At 36.8% G+C, this 13989-nt stretch overlaps 1 long non-coding RNA gene across 1 annotated transcript in view; it reads left to right on the forward strand.

Annotated features, from left to right (window-relative positions):
* The first annotated feature begins 12594 nt into the window (after positions 1–12594).
* The window catches only part of LOC116567786, a 39130-nt gene continuing 37735 nt past the window's right edge, over positions 12595–13989 (forward strand). Inside the window, exon 1 of the long non-coding RNA XR_004276330.1 lies at positions 12595–12662. This is a non-coding gene — a long non-coding RNA (uncharacterized LOC116567786). The remainder of the gene's footprint in view (positions 12663–13989) is intronic.

Genomic DNA, 13989 nt, shown 5'->3' on the forward strand with positions numbered 1-13989 from the left:
CCACCCAGGCGCCCCGATTTTATGCATTTTTGAGAGAGAGAGAGAGAGAGAGAGAATGAACTATGGGGAGGAGGAGAGGGAGAAAAAGAGAGAGAGAGAGAAACAGATTCCCCACTGAACGGGAAGCCCAAAGCGGGGCTGGATCCTGGGATCCAGAGTCCATGACCTGAGCCCAAGGCAGCAGATTAACTGACTGAGCCATCCAGACACCGTGGGCTAAGCATTTTTGGCAGGGACGCCAATCTGGTGATACCAACAGGAACATAATGCCATTTTGTCATTTTGTCCCATTATTGATGACTACTTTATTTCTTGGGTTAAGTTTCATAATTCCTTTTTAGCCCATTTTGTGTTTTTAATATATTAAAACCATCCCCTTAACGATCATTTATTCACTGCATTAGAGTTGTATTTGTGTATTTTCCTTCATGCCATACGTGTGTACATTTAGGTGTATAAATCCTTACGTGATTTTTTAAAAACTTCTTTCAATGGGACAGATTCCCGGAAGTGAGATTACTGTACAAAGAGTATCAAAGATACTGTATCAAAATATGTGCCCTTTAATTTTAATAGTTTGTTTGCTTGTTTTAAAGGCTGTGTGTCTGCACACTCACTGCCAGTGTGTGAGAGAGACGTTATTCACTTGTCCACCAGTAACAGTATTCTCAGTTGCTGCAGTGCTCTCCTGTGTAATAGGTGTAAAGTGAGGATATGCCATTAACACTTACTGCTTTTTTAGATTGACATGTTTGGGCAGCTTTGTATGTTTATCGGCCATTTTGGTTTACTTATCTATGAATTGCTTCTTCACATCATGGGCTTATTTTTCTAAAAGAGTGTTTTTGCTATCTGGTGAATTGGTAAGGAGTTCTCTATATATTACAGGATTAAACCTCTGCCTTTCTCTGTATTATATATATGTATTTATTTATGTTTTGGCTTATTGGTTTTATTTATGATATGACTTGCCATTCAAATATCTTTAGAATTTTTATGTAGTCAAGTATGACTTTTGTTTTACAGCTTCTGCATTTCCAGGGTTAGAAAGCAGACCAATCCTACCCCTGGTTTTTATATGTAATCTATACAGATGATTTTGCAGAATACTTATCTAATATTTTTAAGACTTCAGCATAAGTATAACTAAACTTTATGGGGAAAACATTGTGTTTAATATTATGATCTTCCAGATGACTGGTCATGTAACTTTTTTTTTAATTGCACAATTTGTTAAATAATCTTATATTTTTCTACTGAATAGAAATGCCCTGTTGATCATATCAAATTTCCATATGTGCTGGAATCTATTTCTTCATTTTCTTTTCCTACCCACTGACTTGTCTCTTTCTATGCTTATAGCATGTTTATATGAACAAATCTTTTCCCATTTTAAGATATCTATTCTGGTTTATTGTTTATTTAATTCACACCTGTCTCAGTTATTTCCTTAGATTGAGATTCTTAATTGTTTTAAAAAGCATTTCATATGCACAAAAATATTTTTTACCAAAATAAGTGAATAATAATTTGTCTGTTTATAGAGCTACTGGTTTGGATTTCTGCTCCTTGGAAATCTGTAAGATACCTGTAGATAGTTTTCTTTGTTATAACTTGAAATGTTGCAGATGAGAAGACTGATTCCAGACTGATTCTTTGCCTCTGTTAGAAACTTGTCCTTTCTCTCAAGAACTATATAACGTGTTCTCATTATTTTTAGAATGCAAAAAAATATTACCTGTATATATTTTTATGTGTGTCTTTTCTAATCACTCCTTCTTGGAACACAGTGAACCCTTTCAATTTATAAGTTCAGTTCTCTTTTCATCTTGGAGAATTTCCTTATTGATTTGTTTAATTATTGCCCATCATCCATCTGTTCCTTTTTAATTTACAGTTTGGGAATTTTGATTAATCTCATGCTAAGTTTCCTGGATCTATCTTGTTAGTCTCACATTTTGCCATTTCACCCCATCTCCCTTCCTTTATTTCTCTTTTTGGAAAAAAAAAAAAAAATATATATATATATATATATATATATTTTACTGTTTCAAGTGCCCAAGTCACATTTCAACCACACCCATACACTTCTTGCATAAATTATTCACATTGGAAGTCATGATTTCATGTCCAACAATTCCATGTATGTGCATGTAGGCATGTGTTTCTGTTCATGAATACACCTGCATGATACATTTGTATCTTCTAAAGGTGCAGTAATCTCACTTGATAAATCTCACTTTGATACAGTAATCTCACTTCCAGGGATCTGTCCCACTGAAAGAAAATTTAAGAAAATTTTTGTTGCTTTTCTTTGCCAGTTCATGCCTGTCTCTTTTCAACAGTTCTGAATCAATGGGAATACGGCCAAATGAATTTTTTAAAGATTTATTTATTTGAGAGAGAGAGAGAGAGAGCACACAGGTGGGGGTGGGGTATAGAGAGAGATGGAGAAACTTAAGCAGACTCACTGCTGAGCTCAGTGCCTGAGATGGGTGGGGCCCAATCCCACCCCCCTGAGAGCATGACCTGAACTGACACCAACTGTTGGAAGCTTGCCAACTCTCTCAATGATGCCTCCCAAAGCACCCCATGGCTTACGGATATTATCTCCAATGTCTGAGCAACTAAAGTTGTAAGATTATTTTTCCTCTGGACTGATTGCTATTTGGTCTGGTTCTTGCAAGGTCATAACTGGTGGCCTTCTCAAAAGTAAGAAGAAGAAATGATCTTTATGTGGCCAGCTATGTAGCATCAGACAGGCCTCAGGTGCAGGGAGATGCAGTACCTCCATGCAGCTGGTTCTTGGCCACTGGAGCAGGTACCACATACATGGAAGTGAGATGAATTTTGAAGTTATCGTGAGAGAACTACACTCTTCTCTAGGCCATTATTCTAAATATGCAGTGCTTTATAACTTTTTTTGTGGAGCTCTCTGATTTGGGTTTCCAGGTTCTTAACAACCCAAAAAGAATAAAGCCTATATGGATCCCTTCTACTGGAATTACAGTGGATTCCAAGAAAAGTAGATTACTTAGAATCAACAAAGAGGGTAAAGCAAGGCAGTGATATGCAGGTCCGAAACTGCTGAGTGAATCCTTTCTGCTTTTTTCTACCACAATTTTTGTTTTTAACTCTACTAATGTTTACCTTATAATTTTAAAAGTACATACTTAAAATTATATTAATTTTTTAAAAGATTTTATTTATTTATTTAACAGACAGAGATCACAAGTAGGCAGAGAAGTAGGTGGTGGGGGTGTGGGGAAGCAGGCTCCCCGCTGAGCAGAAAGCTGGAGGGGCAGGGCTAGATCCCAGGACCCTGAGATCATGACCTGAGCTGAAGGCAGAGGCTTAACCCACTGAGCCACCCAGGTGCCCCAAATTTATATTAAATTTATCATTAGAGTCAGTTTGAAAATTTTCCATTTATTTATGTAAATGTGAGGTTTTAAAGATGTTCCCAACGCCCCCCACCACACACACTTTACCAGTACTGTTTTTCTCATTTGAAATGAGAAAGTCCATGACTTTTATTTTTTTCAAATTTCAAAGACAATCTCTTACTAAATTTTAACCATATTCAAGATAATATTAAAATTTATTCCAATACAGTTAACACATTTAATGGCTCAAACTGTCAGTTATTTTCAACCATGACATTTCTCATTATAATTTGCTTTGTGTTTCATCATTTAGGGATAGATCTTCTGGCAGTTTAGTAGTTTACCCTGGAAAGCATACAGATTGGGTGGCAGAGGATTAGGCCCCTGCACATCAAAGAGTTGCTTTCTCTTGTCTTCATAAATGAATGACAAACTGGCTGGAAATAGAATTCTTGAGTCAAAACATTTCCCTTCAGAATGCTAGAGTTGTTCCATTTTCTATCCTTTAAGGTTGCAGAAATGTGGAGTCATGCTTTGTGTTTCTTTTCTTATACAGACTGTGCTTTTTGTCCCCTTGATGTTTGCAGAATTCTTCTTTATCTTTGAAGTTTCCAATTTCACTAAGCCATTTTAAGTATGATATTATTTTTAAGTTTGGCGGGAGCATGCTATGTACTCTTGGTTTTTAAAATAAACAATCCCTTTAGAGTTGAAAATAATTTATTCCATTTTTTTCTTATATGCGTTCTGTTTCTTCTTTCTAAAGTGTTTTGCTACTTACAGTTTGGACTTCCTGAGTCTGACCTTTATACGCTTCCATCGTTTCTTCCATGTTATCCTTCTCTGATCATTTCTGTCAGGTCCTGTACATTTTTCCTAAATTCTATTCATAACTTTGATTCTCTAGCATGTACGACCTGCCAGAAAACAGTCTTGTTTCTCATCACAATATCGTCCTTTCTGATGGTTTTTTTCATCTGCTGGTTTGGGACTTCTTTGTTGTAAAAGTTCCAGATTAATTAAAAAAAAATTGACATTTAGACATGTCAAGGAGTATAGGTTGAAGCATTGAAGTCTGAGGCCTGAAAACTTCTACCTTTCCATCTGCTGCTTGAAGCATTGATCATCTCATGGATGAAGTTCCATGCTGCTCCACGAAGTGATTAATGTTGGGTTTGGTGTTTCGGCAAGGTGGGATGATGAGATCTGAGGTTGGTAGAAAGACGTCACCCTGCTGTGGACTGCTTATTCTGAATTTAATGTAAGTTAAACACTTTCTTCATTTTTCTTTTTGCTTAAGCCACTCTTCTTTTTCACACTTTTTAGATCCCTTTCTAGGGATTATAGAGCCAGGCTGCTCAAGTTTAAATGACAGCACTGCTGCCTAACTCATTTTGTGGTGGCCTTTAGAGAAAGCACTTAGGCTCTCTGTGCCTCAGTTTACTCATCCATAAAACAGGAATACTGGTAGTACCTATTTCATGGTTCCTGAAAATTAATTAGGCCACTGAATAGTTTTGATCCATAGTGACCACCATATAAATGTCTCCATTATTATCTTTAGCTTTAGCGAAGAATTTACCTCTGTCTTACATCTCATAGATCACTACAGAAAAGCTGGCACCGTGGCTATTTCTTTGCTTTGCAGGCTTGCCAAGCACTCTTCTTATCATTGTGCCCACTGACTTGTTGGAGTAGCTTACACGGTAAGAGGTCTGAGTCATATCTCTAAGGTTCAAAAGCTGAAAAAGGGAGTTGAGCTGGTGTGCTTCTCGACAGGCCCTTACCTTGATATTACCTCCAGTTCTCCACTTAGAAGAGCAATATAACAAAGGATTTCTCAGGTCTTTTACTTAGTATCCCTATTCTAAAATCCTCCTTGAGTGAAATCTGTGTCTTTATATCTGCCTTCAAAACTAAAGGAAAACTTTCTCTACTCACAGCACCACTGGCCCCAAGCAATTTTGTATGGATACCAACTGGTCATTCTATGATTAATGACCCTGAGTTATCCCAAACCCCACTGGTTATGGGCTCCATTTTGCAAGACTGCTCCCCCACTTTCAATGCCAATCACAGGTTGTGGGTTTCAAGGTCACACACACTTCTGTCTCACTAGGCCACAACCCCTTCCTCAGGTTTGACAGTTTGCTGTTAATGTATACAATTTTATAAGTAGATATTATACAATATAATTGTATAATTATATTGTCAATATTGTATAATTATATAATATTGTCAATATTGTATAATTATACAACTATAATTATACAATTATACAATATTATATATAATTATACAATATTATAAAGAATACAATATTATAAAGGATACAAATGAACAGCTAGATAAAGAAGCACATGGAGCAAGGTCTAGAAGTGTCCTGAGAGTAGGAGCTCCTATCCCTATAGAGTTAGGTATGCCAGTTTCTTGGCACGTGAATGGGTTTACCAACCCAGAAGCTCTCCAAATTCCTTATTACTAACCCAGAAGTTCTCCAAATTCCTTAGTTTAGCATTTGTACGGAGGTTCCATTCCATAGGCATTATTGGTTAAATCATTGGCAACTGGTGATCATCTCAATCTCCAGCCCCTCTGAGCTCTCCAGAGATTGGGAGATGGGGCTGAAAATTCCAAATCTCTAATCATGTTGTTGGTTCCTCTGGCAACCAGCCCCATTCTGAGGCTACCTAGAGGCCCATTAGAGTCACCTCATTAGCATGAACTCAGGTATAATTGAAAGGTGCTTGTTAAGGGTGACAAAAGATGTTCCTCTCACACTATCTCTTAGGAAATCCCAAGGGTTTTAGAAGCTCTGCCTCAGGAATCAGGGGCAGAGACCAAGTATATATATTTTTTCTCAAGTAACAAACATATTTTCCCCTATGTACTATAATCTACAGAAATTCCTTAAGTCTATAGATAGGCTTCTATGTTGACCAATAAGAATTTAACCAGCCATAGATGTTTCTGTAATGATGCAGATTGTTTTTCCTATATATAAATCAATTTTAATAATATTTGCAAGATGGAGAAGTAGATGCTTGTGTTTATTCTGCTCAGAAGTTTAGGGTAAGGCCAGGTGTTAATAATGTCTATGAGAGAGGGACATCCCCATCCTTTTGTATTCCGAGTGGTCCCAGTTTCTCATATCACTGCTGAGTCCTAGTCCTTGTTGGACTGTTGACGTACTTCTCTTTTATCCTCAGGCTAGCTTAGATTTCTTAATGAGGAAGGACTCATTTCAGAGAGAAACAAAAAGAGAGAGAGAGATTGTTTAGTAATTCCTGATTGTGTATCTTAGGCACAAACTCAGATTTAGACTATCCTGAGTTCTGCTCTAGACCACTGTGGTAATTAGTCTGAGTGCCTACACATGTGTGCGCACACACACACACACACATTTTCCTAATTGGTATTACTGTTACAAATTTTTTTATTTTCATCTTAGTCACACTATATTGTATAGAATATATATATATATATATATTCATTCATTCATGTATATATATATATATATATATATATATATATTCATTCTGAGGACATGGGGCTCTCTCCACAGAAATGGAGGTTGAATGGATTGGGATTCATAATCATACATTTAGGGCTGATCATATAAGCTGTCTTAAGATATTATCTTTTTATAAGGACTTATTATTCATTTTGTATCTCAGTGTCATAACGGTGTCCTAATCATGACTGAGATTTACTTCTTTTGACTCCTGCCACATTACTTCCTATAATTTTTTTCCCCAAAGTTTGAGGTAAAAAGCTGACTGTATCTAAAAATCTTTAGTATTACAGTGTTGACCAGTTTTTAGAAACTAGCAATAACATTTAACTATTTGAATTAGCCTATCTGCCAAACAGGATATTAATTAAAAACTAGGCTTTCTGAAAATGACTTTTGGATGTCCATTGATATTGGGATGTGACAGGTGAGAGACTGAAATATTTCCTTACGTTAATCAAATTACATATTACTTGATACAGTTGATTCTCCGTCTCGTACATCTGTCCTAAAAAATTTTCTTGATTGTGCAACTGTGATTCTAGAATTTTGAGGTTCAGTGCCTTTTTTGCTTTCTTGCCTTATTCTAATAATTATTATGCTTTGAGCTGGTCAGTTGCTGCTTACTTGTACCCCATTGACCTAATAGTTGGACAATGAGGATGTGAATAATTCTTGTCTCAGACACAGAGGTAATAATTTAAATCTGGGGTATAGCTGAATGCTAAATTATAAAGTTTAAAATCTCAGAATACAACTGTTATAAATGTATTAAAGGATTAGGCTACATGTGTTAGCCCCAGAGTGATATCATATTCATCATGAAACTGGCAAACATGGGTTTAAGTCTTTAATCCCCTATCTCCAAGGACATTAAAGTGGCACCAGATCACAACCTTCTGCAACACTTCTTCTGTCCCCCTCAGTTATTTTGTACTGAATATTTTTTGCCAGACTCAGAAGTGGTGTGGACTTGGTAAAGCAGTTTGCCCTCTTCAATGTACGGGGGTATCATCCAATTGATTAAAGGCCTGAAGAGAACAAAAAATGGGGGAAGGAAGAATTTGGCCCTTCTTTCCTAATTGCTTGAGCTGGGACATCAGCCTTTTTCTGTTCAAGATACTCCAGGTTCTTAGGCCTTTGTAGTCGGGCTGAATGACACCACCAGCTCTCTTGGGTCTTGAGCTTGCAGATGGCAGATGATGGGATTTCTCAGCCTCCTTCATTACACGAGAAAATTCCTTTGAATAAGTCTGTAGATGATCGCTAGCTAGCCAGTGAGATAGATAGATACATACATACATATGTAAAGATAGAAATACAGATATCTCCTATTGGTTTTGTTTCTGTGGAGAATCTTAATACACCACTCTTAAAAATTTTACTAAGGAGGAAATGAAATATTTTTTAATAGCTAACATGATTTCTGCACAGTTACATCTGTTACTTCTAAAATGTGCTAACTGAAATTACTGGTTTTATGCTTTGACATATAATCCAAAAGCTTTGAAATTCCCAGGCTCTAAGTACCACCTCAAAATTTTTCATACACCAGATCTTTAACCCTCACTAAGAACAATACATAGATCTTAGCTGGAAATAATGCAGGGATGCTAGAAATTTTGAAGTTTAGAAATTCCAAAGAAGAATTTTAAAACTTGAATTAACAACCATTATCTGCTAATTAATAAACAATTATGTTAATAAACAAATTTAGTAACAACATTTTAAGATAGTCTTGAGTGTAGAAAGCCATGTGATAGTCCTCAAAGAGCCCTACACATTTCTGATTTCCTGGATTCAAGTCTCAGTTCCTCCAATTTAATTACTAACTAATCTTGAGCAGGTTGTTAAATCTCACAGAGTTTTAGCTTCCTTATTTGCAAAATGAAGAAGATAACATTTGCTTCACGTGTTAAACTAATGCACAGAATTACTGTGGATGTAATTTTAATTTCTTTACTCTCTGCAACATTTTGAGTCAGTTCTTGCGTTGTTCCTATGTCCTCCTGTCTAAAAAGACTACCTTGTTTACTTCCCAAAGGTAGGGATCTCCTCCCTCTAAGTTGTAGAATCAACACACCTAACAAGGTTTCCTTGTTCTGAAGAGAATGGGGAAGAGAATTCTAGAAATGATGTACCTTACATTTTCTCTTATTTTTTTAACTATCAAATCTGAAAATAATCCATTAATCTGCTTTGTTATCCGGTGATTTCATTTAAGTGTGTGAACTGAGATGGCTCTATTTTCAGCCCCATGCCAAAAATGTATTGCTGAAACTTGCAAAAGAGCTCATTGTAATTATCTCCCTCGTATAACCTGACCAATTAACATACAGTTGCAGTATTATATGCAGATATTTTAATATTTTCCAGGTACTTTCCCCCCATGCCTCTTCCCATTATTTTAAACATTTTCATACAAATTTTAGGACTTTTAAATTTTACTTTTAAATCAGTTCTCTCTGCCACCCACATTAGACTACATCCCCAATCTTCTAAGGAAAGGTAAATTGGAAAAAAAGTTTACATATGTAGAAACCATATATAATTCACACTTTTAAGGAATATTTTTTTTTATCTGTCCCGAACATATGTGAACCTAGTGGACTCGGTGAGGTTTGGGCTAACCGAAATGAGAAGACATTCTTGCTCTCTCATTTTCCACAGATCAGCTAAACTTGTTGGTAGTGCCTTTTATATATGCCTGTAACTGTACCCCCCGAAACAATTTCAATTCTTCACACAGTTGCCACTTGTTTTTCCAAAATACTGAGCTCTTCACTGGTCTGGACTCCAGTCATGTGTCTCTTTAATTGGGGCAATGTTTCTAAAACACAAATATGACAATTTCACTACCTTCTTTCAGTGGTTCCCCATTACCCTGAAGATTAAATATACCTTGGTATGCGATTGAAATCTCTTCATAGAGCTGGATTTTCTTTCCATCTCCCTTTGTAAACTCTCTCTTTCTCCTTCCTTTCACAATCTATCCCCTGCCCAGTGATGCTAAATACTGTCCAGTTCCTGTAGCATTCCTCTGGAAAATATCACATGCCTATCTTTCCCCTTGAGTTGTGTAAGCACCTACTTCTTGGGGATGATGTTACCTACCCTGGGTAGATTTCTTGAGTTTCCTGAGCTCATTAGGTGTCCATGTTCATGCACCATATGCATATAAACTCCAGAGTGCTTGTTTATTGCTCTGTCTACCCACAAAACCATAGCTTTGTGTTATTTTCCTCATTGTATCTCCTTAGGATAATACCCATCCACTGTTTACCCTCCAGATCCCTTCAACACCCCAAAAATCCTGTCCCGTGTCCTAACACTGATCCCTATGGACTGTATCAGTGGGTTCTTTTGCCATGACTTTCCATTGGCTTCTGCTAAAGGAAGATCCTGACATGAGTTTGAAAAGGTGAGGGGGCACCTGGGTGACTCAGCTGGTTAAGTGTCCAACTTTTGATTTTGGTTCAGGTCATGATCTCAGGGTTGTGAAATGGAACCTGGAGTTAGGCTCTGGGCTCAGTGAGGAGTATGTTTAAGAGACTTTTTTGCCTCTGTCCCTCCCCCTGCACAAACAGACTTTCTCCAAAATTAATAAATCTTAAAAAAAAAAAAAAAAAAAAGAAGGTGAGGCTATCGTTGGGGGTTTGGTTCCCCCGACTGGTCTCCTTCCACTAAAGGCTGCAACTCACTTCGTCTCTCTTCCTAGGATCTGGCAAGCTCTCCTTCCCATTTCCCCTTCACAACTAGAGATGGTAAACAATAAATATTTATTTGATTACTTCTAATCAAATCATTTTATATGAAATACTTTTTTTCCCCTGGTGCATATGTTTTCTTAAGAAAGAAAATGAGTTTTCTCACATCTGATGGCCCATCAATTGACCGCTCTATAGAACAATATTTTCCAGGCCATTTTTGATTCTTGGATGGTGTACAAATTAATATTATATATTTTAATAATAATTTACTTTGATCTATAGCAAAAAAAATACATTAACATATCAAACCCATGGCTTTATGGGTAGCATAGATAACATACATTTTTCTTATAGCATGCCATCAAGTGAAATCATTGTCAATTGAAAGAAAAATGAGTAAATAACATTTACTTATTACTGATAGCAGTGGATATGACAAACGTACGGGAGAATTTTGTGACTCTCTGGAATCTGGAAAGCACTGCAAAATAAAGGATTCTGAGGCTCATATAGAAAAGGTTGTGATAGACTGATGATGTCTGCCACAGACACTGGAAGGTTTACAAAAAATACACTTGCCAGCAGTGTGTCATGTCTGGAGTCTCACCTTTCTTTTACCCTACCTCAGCTGCTCTATTGGAGCTGGATAGCCTAAGTTAATGCTGCTAGGTATAAGTGTGGGAAACATACATGTATTTCTGCCTTTGCCAGGAATCTATCAGCTCCTATTATTCCAGAAGTTGAACTGACACTCATTTAATTATCCCAACTGTTACAAACACTGTCTCCAATTACTAGCTACTAGCAGAGTAACAAACATCTTGAAAGAGTCATCAGTGTTATCACTGTAATTGTGTGAACAGAAAAGGTAACATTCCCATCTCTGGAGTCCACGACACCTGAAGACATTGTATGCTCAAAATTTTAATTTTGGTTAAAAAAAAATCAATAGATTGTTAGAATCCTGAAAATAGGATTATGGAATGGGAGAAACTTTTGGGGCAAGTAAATTTTTTATGGGAACTGAATAATTAAAAACTATTTCTATAGCTATTCTCCTGGGTGGTGACTGGGTTTATGACTCTAGGCACACCATACTGGGATTGAAACATTCAGTAGGTCCAATTCTACAGAGACAAGTATTTTATTTACTTACTTATGTATAATTTATACCCCACCTGCTTCCAAAACATATGTTACACCAAAGAAAAAAGTAATAATAATGCACATTTGATCAGTTTTGGAAGTGCAGTAACAAGGTATATTAATTAATTATACTTAGTATTTCCATCCCATTTAGTTTGGCTAGGATCATCCAAAGACTACCACAGCTTAATGGATCCTAGGGCACCATCCGAATAAAATGGTCGATTGAAATACTTCAAGTTAAAACAAACAGACAAACAACAGCAGAACTCTCAGACCTGATTAATCCAGTTAGCATGTCTACACTGATTCAATTCACTCTACAATTTCATATATATATTTGTACCTGGGAAGAAGCATGTGTAGACAAATAGTTTAAGAACTCAAAGGGTTAAAATAGGGTTTTGTGGAGGAGGGGTGAGTATCTATTCAAAAGATCGGAAGCTTCTCCCCCACTATGTGACCCTCTAGTTTCTTATTGTGGTCTAACCTATTTACAAGAATAAAATCAGCCACAGCTATTCCCATTTTGAAAGACAAGAGCTTAGTATCCTAATGCTCATTACTCTATGTAGAAATCCATTTCTCTCTTTGCTGTCTCTTTAGGAAATCTTTGTTTAATAATGCTCAGTAAATTAGGCCTCCATAGGCTTGCCTTCATCCCACCCTGCCAGCTTCTTTTCCTTTTTGTACCTCGGTAAAATATCTGCTTAGAGTCTCTGATTTGAAATGTTAATTAAGGTGGGCCTGGCCTCAGGTTACAGTGTACATCCCTTTTTACATGCAAAGAGATATGCTAACTAGGTTACTCGGAATCTGGGGGCCAGGAGGGAGGCTTCCAGAAGACAACAAAAGTCCATGAAGAAGGGGGCACTTCTCAGCAACTCTCTGGAAACCATCCATAAGGTAGTGTTGGCTAAAATGAGTTAATGTAGTAGTACACAGAAGGGTCTGCTGTTGATTGTGGCCACTTTTTTTTTTTTCCTTTTGCAATTTCTTAATGTTGAGTTTATATCCAGTTAACATAGATGTAATATGATTGAATTAGATATTCAAAAAAGCCAGATATCTGAGTAATCCTAGCTACTAATTTCAAACAGTTAACTAACACTGAATCTACTTGAATTCAAGACAATGATCTCAAGATTTTCAGGTTTCTGAGTGTGTTACTTATTTCAGATCTTCAGGGCCACCCTGAAAACCTCAAAAAGATGCCTGTATTACACTGAAAAGAGAGTGTCTGTTTCTCTGTGTGTTGTGATTCTGAGTGTGTGGGCATGAATGGGTGTGTGTGAAAATAGTGTGTCTGAGGTGTGAAAGCATTTCATAGACAGCTCTAGCAAGCTGGAGTTAGAAAGGCAAAATCTACATTTGAAAGCAAGGACACCGCAGATGTTAACTTTAAATCATGTAAGATGTAGCACAAAGAAATAAATTAATATTGTTGTGTAAAACGTACCCTAAATTAGCCTCCAGAGACATGAATTGCAAAATAAATGCAAAAGTTACACCTTTAATTACTGTGGTGGAACCTTTGAGATTTTGAGACATTTATTTGTATAAATCACTTTCAGAGTTATTATGGAAAGTATTTTCCAAGTCTTTTGATTATAACGTTGTAGATGAGAAATCCTAGTTTCATTATTCTCATACTTGAGGTGTTTAAAGTTCTCCTGTCTGTTAGCATTACACTTTTCCTCTGCAGAGCTATAGAGGACAGTCATTCCAGCACATGCAAAAAGAAAGTATTTAGTAAGAAGCATTTTCTCTTAGAGGTCAGTCTTAACTCCCCTTTCCCCCCCCACCAGTGAAACAATCTTTCCTCCTTGCTTTATAGCAGGAGTTCATTGTGTGTGAACTATACGTGAACTATACGGCCTCTAATAGCCATAGATGCCATGGAATCATTCGGTTTTTGAATATAGCAGTCTGTCATGGATTTTAGTTTCTCTCCTCAGTTCTCCAAGGTTGACTAGTTCCCCCCTTCATGTTAAAGTCATTAAGGATAAAATATTTAAGTGAGTTGAATAACTGGTATTTGGGGCAAATGTCTGAAAAAAAGATAGGATAAAATATCCAATGACAGAGGAGAGATTGTGTTTTGTCCTGTCCACAGCTGCCCCCCCCAACCTGTGCCCTTTATTAAGAATAAGGTAAATAAATAAGTAAGATGTGTGTGTGTTGGGAGGGGGTGGGGAAGGTTTTCCTAAAGATGAAGGAAAGCTCAGATATT

Source organism: Mustela erminea, chromosome 10 (genome assembly GCF_009829155.1).
Source record: "Mustela erminea isolate mMusErm1 chromosome 10, mMusErm1.Pri, whole genome shotgun sequence".
In the NCBI taxonomy this organism is placed as follows: Eukaryota; Metazoa; Chordata; class Mammalia; order Carnivora; family Mustelidae; genus Mustela; species Mustela erminea.